This window comes from Pollicipes pollicipes, unplaced genomic scaffold (genome assembly GCF_011947565.3).
Source record: "Pollicipes pollicipes isolate AB1234 unplaced genomic scaffold, Ppol_2.1 Scaffold_5724;HRSCAF=6776_pilon_pilon_pilon, whole genome shotgun sequence".
Lineage (NCBI taxonomy): Eukaryota > Metazoa > Arthropoda > Thecostraca > Pollicipedomorpha > Pollicipedidae > Pollicipes > Pollicipes pollicipes.
The window spans coordinates 26,624,678-26,632,445 of NW_023596746.1; positions in this window are offsets into that span (position 1 = coordinate 26,624,678).

A 7,768-nucleotide genomic window follows, 5' to 3' on the forward strand; every position below is an offset into this window, starting at 1 on the left:
CAGTCATAATGCTTAGATGCAATAATTCGAAGTATTTCTAAGTCAGCATTATTTGCAAGGCACCCTATAGCATATATGATTTAATATTTTCTGGAACAGGGTGCCCATGGGATATTTTTGCCTGCTCTTAGCTGATCTCTGGCAGGAAGTCTCGGGAATCGCAAACCCAGTGGCCTATCTATACCAAGCCGCATTTAGCCTGTGCCGTGCATAGGCTGTTACTTTTCCTTGTTTTTGTGCCTGCCTCTGTTTTTTACTTGGCTGCACTTTTATGCCGCTGCTTTGCGGCTCAGTTTTGCACATGCTATGTTCCTTTGCTAAGCTTTTCCAGAACTGTAAAGTAAGGAAGACTAAGATTTCACTGAATTCGCATGCGCGTGTTAATGTGAGCAATAATTACATTTTCTTGTGCAGCATGGTATTTGCCATCGCCGTGCTTGCCAACTGACGACTACAACCGTATTATCACGCTTCATGTAAACAAGAAAGGACTTCAGTTCCTTTTTCGGTGCGAGATCGAAGTTCTCAGGATGAAGTTAAGCTATCTTCAACATGTCGGGACGTACTGGTGAGGCATCGCTACGAAGCAATCACTGGCTATATTGAGACAACAGATTAAGCGGCATTGCATCGTGTTCTTCTGTATGTGGCGTTGATTGATTAATAGCATTCAATAAAGTGACGCGACATTGAGAGATACTTAAGTAGATGCACAGCTGTCATTTGATTATGATGTGGGGGACATTTACTAAACAACCCAAGCACCGGCATGTCATTGATGCATTCTCCAAATCCACTCTGGAATGCTGCTTCGAGCTATGCATTGTTGTCTTCAAGTGTTCTCGTCACCAATGACGTTATACTTTAAATAAACCCGAAGCCAAATAATGCTGAGACTTTTTGTCCAGTAAAAAGCGTTTTGTGCATCAGAGGCTTGATATTTAAAGCAGAAGCAGGTAGGCATATTTGAAATCCTCATCGTATAATCAGCATTTGCCTCCAAACAAAGGAATACTTTGTCCCTAGATATGAATACTTCATTCGATAGGAATCTTCAGTACTGCACCGAACCCACCTCACGGACGCACGGTACCTTAACACGCGCCCGGGTGGCCGGCTAAATACCCTTCGCTCGGGATGGGGGGGGGGGGGGTCAATTTGATCCCCCTGAGATCTCGGGAACAAAGAAAGGTAGAGACACTAAATTTGCTGGGTGTCTTGACCTGTACGTGGACTCATTAAGATTAAAGTTTGATATTCCTAGGTAACGACCTCCAGGTCAAATAAGTTCAAACAAGGTCGAATTCCAGGTTGGTCTCCAAGGTGCCCCCAGAACCTCGGCAACTGTTTCTAAGCAAAAGGTCACAAGCCCATTTGAGGTCAGTGACCTTTTTGACCTTATGAAGGTCATGGTGACCAAAATCATACAAGACTGCTCTTAGCTTTGCATTTGAATAAGCGGCAAAGATTACGCTGGGCAGTATGCTCCTAAAACAAAATGTCGACCCGGGTCATCTCAGGTCAGTGACCTTTTCTGACCTTAAAGAACTCAATGAAAGATGTATAATGCGGTTTCTGCTGTCAATACATTCGAAATGAGCACCAGAAACTATCCCATACAAGAAACCCTAGAGTAATAAATCAGGTAGGTTTTGACCTTGGTTTAACCTTTATGCCTGACCTTAGGTCAATGCTATTTGCTCATTCAACATTTTTGGTGCCTAAGAAAGCATCCCAGAAATGTATGGCTTCGTCAAACACTCCGTTGTTGTATCAGATTGAACGATTCCCTAGAAATTGCCTTTGCTAAAACTATGGCCTGACTTTGGCCTGCGATAGATCAGCGACCTTACAAGGTACATCTAAATTTTGTATGTAAAGCGATCCACTATTTAATTGTCTACAGCTATGCAAAATTTGGTGCAGCTACGCCGCGCCGTTCGGAAACCATGCTGGAAGGACTTCGGGAGGATCAATCTGACCCCCACCCCACCCAAGCGCGTGTTAATACCGTTTCCTTGGCCCCTGACCCCTTAGCGACTAAGGAGTGCACCCTGCCTACCTGTGGTATCCATGGTCCCTACCATCTTGAATGCATGACCATTTTGTGACTTATGATAATTTTGACCCCTTTAAATCTTTCCGCCACCCCATACTGTTTTTTGACGGAACTGTTTCTTGCTAATTTTCGATTCCCCAGTATATTGATCCCGAAGCCTTGTGTGCGTATGAACTTTTGTAACCTTGATACAGTGGGCGCCTTGGGTGTCTTGAAGACGCCCTGGTCATCTCATTCGTGTTCCAACCCCCGTGCTGCTCCATCCCCCTGCAGCACTCCGGCCGCTGCCATGGGATTTGAAAGTTCGCGTAGAATCTTGACTAGAGATGCAGCTATTTCAAAACGTCACCTGCAGCCAGGCTCACCCCGGCCAGCTAGGAATGTAGCTCGAAAAAAACCGCTATGCTACAATGCTGAGCTGGCATTGACCCGCAGGTACCAAGTTACTTGCACTCCGTGCTTTCCCATTTCTTCTTAATTCTGGACCTATGCATAATGTGCATAAATTGCCATATCAATGTTATCCAATGCACCACGTTGTTTGTCTGAGACCAGGGATGTTCCTTAGACAGCGATTATCAAAGTCCCTGGACAACGAAAATTGTATTGTAACAAAGCACATCTTAAACGCTATGGACCCAGTTTCGTACTACAAATGAGACGGGAGATGGGTGGAATTTGGAATGGCTTATCTCCAAAATGTATCAGGTATTTCGCCTTTGTACCTCAGTAAACCATAGGCTAGGTATTTCACGCCTGCATTCATGAACTGATGGCTTTGCACTGACAGAGAAAATAAATACTGCATATTCTGGTAATGGGAAGCTTCCTCAGTTCATTACACTAAATACGGGGATAAACACCATTTGAGTGCGTCACAACAGCCGAAATGCCATAACCCGCATTCAAGAGCCAAACGCAGGAGCTGATATGGAGTTTGCTGTCCTCAAGTCGGTACGCCATGCAACAGAACGGGAATAAATGCTACATAATAGCTTTGAAATCATTCACATTTCTTTCTCAGCAGTCTCCATATTTCATTGCGCGATCAACCATCCAAAAGGCTTGCGATACTGCATACAAGCAAAGATGGCAATGGCACTTGATCCAAGAATCTTTGCTATTCAAGCAACATCAATCACGTGTGATCATGTCGCATTCCACTCCCACAAAATTTAAATATTGCTAAATGCCGAAGAAAAATTTCTGCGGAAAAGCAGTTTGAGCAAATCATGTCTATGACCTCTATTCACATTTTAAGTAACCTGCTGTTCGTAACGGTCTGATTTACATCGACTGAATTCCGTTAGCCGTCATACCTTGAGCTGGATTCTTTGACACGGAGCTGGATACAGATGCAGATATTGGGAAACATGGAAAAAGTAGAGACCAAAAATCTTAAAGAGATTGTTAGGTGGAAAACCGATGACAATCAAAGCAATGTTAAACTTCTTCGTAAGAGACCCTGTTATCGTGATCGCAAACCGTATGTTGTTCGAGCATATATAGACAAACCAGACGTTACAATTCTTCTGATTTCGGCAACTGTTACGCAGGTGATGCATCAGAAACTGTGGGCAGTATCGATGAGTGAGCCAAACAAGCACAACAAAAGGCACACCGTTTCCCTTTCATTTCATCAATAATTAATAGTGAATGTGCTTTATGGTTTGCGTAGGAAAACAGAAATTTTAAGTGGACCCCACTCTCGCAATAACAGCCAAGAGCAGTCTGTAGCTGCGACAACATTAATGACCCAGCTAACTACTGCTGAATGAAATTGTGGATCAAGCTCTCAAGATTTGTTTTAATTTTCTTGAGCTTTTTTAGGGGGATGTTTGCTTAAAGCTGTTCCATTTATGCAACCTGGTTTACTTCTTTGTCATGACTGCCCTGAGTTTTCTGTCACTGGTGCCCTTGCTGTAAAAAATCTATTTTTTGTTTGTTATGATGATGATGATTGATGATCATGATATGAAGACGTGGCGGGTTAGCGCATTGAGAACTTGTATCTCTAATCTGAACGTTGGATGGCTCCGTATGCCTTGGAATCCGGACCTCCGACCAACCAGAGTTCTCTTGGCCCTTCATCGGTATGCAGACTATATATCTTTTCCTGCCGTGTGTACGCTCACCAACTTCTTCATCAAGGTTAACACGGTTAACACGTGCCAGGGTGGCCGGCTGGATCCGACGCACTCGGATGGAGTGAGGGTGGGGGTCGATTTAACTCCCTAAGATCTGAAGAACTAAGGAAGTTAGAGACATCGAATCCACAGGGTAGGTAGGACTGTAAGCGGATTCACTTGCGTCAAATTTTGAGGTGCCATGACTCCAGTGCCAAATAACATTAAACAAGGTAAAATTCAAGATCGGTGCCGGAAGAACCCTTAGACCTCCATACCCAACTTCTTTAAACCTAGATACCCCTTCTAAGCAAAAGGTCACTAGTGTTCATTTCAGGTCAGTTATCTTATTTGACCTTCAGAAGGCCACATTGACGAAAAACTTACTAAGCTGTTTTGGCTTTTGAATTTAAATACGTGTCGAGGATTACACCAGGAGGCATGGTCCAAACGACCAAAACTTGACCACGACCATTTCAGGGTAGTGACCTTCTCTGACCTCCATGCAGTACAAAAACGTGTCGTTCAACGTTATTCTGAAAAACATCTTCAATGTGTGGAAGGGCAAGTTTAACTATTTCGAAAACTATTCATAATTTATAGGACTATTTGTCACATCATAAAAGACAATTTTTTTCGTGCGGACTATTTCAAAGTCACTAAGACATCTTTGACGCCATAACTTCATTCAAATTCTGCGATTCCATCGGCCATGCGACGATCAAGGCCAAGACAAATATAATTGCCGAGTTGTTCACATCTGGCGTTCATAAGCACAATCTCGACATGCAACGGACGTCAGTTGATTATCAATCAATGTTGTGTAAGATACGGTTACGCGATCGAAAAATGACGTATTGATGGGTGTATTTGCTGAATGGAAACATTGTGTTTTCTGGAGTATTTCTGTCTACTTTAAAGTGTACCATTAGTTATAAGTGAGCTCATTTCATCATATCTCACGCTTACTGCAATATTTTGAAATGTGGACCATTTCCTGGAACGTCTAGGGGAGAAGTCAAGGCCATAGTACGAGGTTTTATTAAATTTGCGTGATAATGTCCTCACATTGGCATATTTTTCCATAAAAAGAGCCTAAATCACGAAATCCGAAAAATTTTCGTAGAACTTATTGCACAAACATTTTGAACAGTTATTGTATTGCAAACAATACGAACACGCACACTGGAAAAAGCAAGACACCATGGGTGTCGGAGCAGGTACTTTAAATAGAAATTCTGTGGTATTTAGAAAAAATTTCGAGAACACTAACATTTCCTATCAAATCGGACGTGTCTCATTTAACAATGAGCGAATAGTATCAGAGGGTGTCAAACTCCATTAAATATGATGCTTGAACAAAGATGTTGTCAGTTTAGCAGTACTTAGTCTCAGTAAGCCGTCTCTATCTCAACAGCTTGACAAAAGTTCCTCTTTCACGTGCTGTACGCGGTGCTGCATGTCTTCTGGCGCGGTGAAGTGCGCCACTGCTGTCAGCATTTCTCCACACCCTCAGCCTATATTATGCCAACCTTTCCTCGCTGACGGTGACGCATTAGTGATGAGGGCCACAGCTCGTAGATTATCCACCAGCCCCAGCTTCGAACCTCCAAAATCATATGGTATGATATCCATAAACGTGATTCGTAACGCAGGCTATTTGACATTGTACGTCTTGATAATTGGTTCATAGCAAGCATTGTAGTCTTTTCCCCCTTGTGCCTTTCGGGGTTGGTGTAAGTTACTTCAACGCGTTTCATTCAGAATGAGTTGCGCTTTGTTGTGCACATAACATTTATTACGTTGAAGTAACTGTCCGTTTTGTGTGTGTTTTTTTTTTGTTTTGCTTCTGGAGGGTCGTGAACCCCAACGCTTGCATGAGGTATATGCTGGAAAAAGAAAACAAATCGCGTGGTCATTATCGGAATTGCTCTCGGAACGGTTGGTCCCTGAATCTTTGGAAGGGCATATTTCTTCTCGTTTCGATGACTTGTGGTACACAAGCTATGACACAATACAACATTTGAATGATACGTAAAGTTTCTGATAGCTACGTGGTACAAACGGGTTGCAGGTATTTACTTTGCCACCTAAAATACAAACAGAAGTGAGGATTCACTCACGGCGGGATCTACATTCTGCATGAAATCAACATTTCTTTCACTATTTTCTTGTTTACCTGATAAGCTGAGCCGAATCAACTAAAGCATGTTCATTCAATTAGTCGCTGGCATGATTTTTGATGCTACATGCACTGTGATCGCGCCCAGCCGGCGTGGCGGCACAGCCTTTACACCGGCCTGTGACCGGTGGTCCGGCGTTCGCAGCGTGACCCGCCACCGCGGCGTCCACCGGGCGCCGTCTGCCGAAGCTGGCGTTAGCGGTTCTTTCAGCTGCAGCTGGCGCTAGCGGTTCTTTCAGCTGCAGCTGGCGTTAGCGGTTGTTTCAGCTGCAGCTGGCGCTAACGGTTCTTTCAGCTGCAGCTGGCGCTAGCGGTTCTTTCAGCTCCGACCCTGACATGTGGTTGGCTGTTGCCCTGCTGCTACTAGGGCAACAGCTAATGCTGCTACATCAGCGTCGGCACGTTCCAGCACTGCCAAAGCTCCGGCTTCGGGAGCGACTGGGACTGACACCCGCGGCACTTTGCTATTGATGTCTGCTGGTGATAGTAGGTACGCAAGCTACGGACGTGAGTTGCTCTTAAATGATAATGTATACACTTCGAAGGTCCTAAAAGGGCATTTTTGAAGGTAATGTAACACCGTGGCCAACATTTCAATGTCTAACTAAATCATGCATTTTGCATTATTGAACAGATACTTGTGTGTTACTAACAGCTCATCAAGCACTGGCAATATTTTACTAAAATGCATGAAGCAATTATCCATACAGCGTTGTCTAAGTTGCATGCCTGATCGTTTTCAAATGGGGCGCTCTTGCAGTCACATCGCATTACACCAGTAAGGCATGTGGTGACTCAACTCGCACTAGGCACCACCAGAGAAGTCTTCACTATTTTGATGAGCTTTCAACCTGTTAAGCTGGCATCATGCTGGCAACGTGTCTTGCCATGGCAAAAACCGAAGAGTTCCGAACTGATTCCTGGGGAGAAGGCGGGGGGGGGGGAGGGGGGGGAGAGGGGGGAGGGGATCAGGCGATTAGCATGCGCCGCAATCTGTCCCGTATGCGTTTCTTCAGCGAGTTTTGTGACACCCACGACAGGTCTGAGTTAGCCTAATGGCTTTAGTGCTTTTGTTGTTGTTCGGCTGCCGCGCTGGGACGCAGCCTCTGGCCATTAAATCATTTTTGAGTTATTTGCCGTCGAGGTTTCGTGGATTGAAATGGAAATTTGTCTTTCTGTGAGTAAACACGTTGGTCTGCAACAAAGAGAACTCGGGTTATGTCCTGCCGACCAGTCAGACAGCTCGACCAGACGTAAAAAATGGCCGGAATAAATGGCGCGTGCTAAATTTTTCCGCTATATCTGCAGCCCTTTTTGGCCATACAACTGTCCCAGAGCGCCCCCAATGCACCGGCGCACTTTCCGACGCGGAGGAAATGATCGGTTATTTGGTCTGGTCGG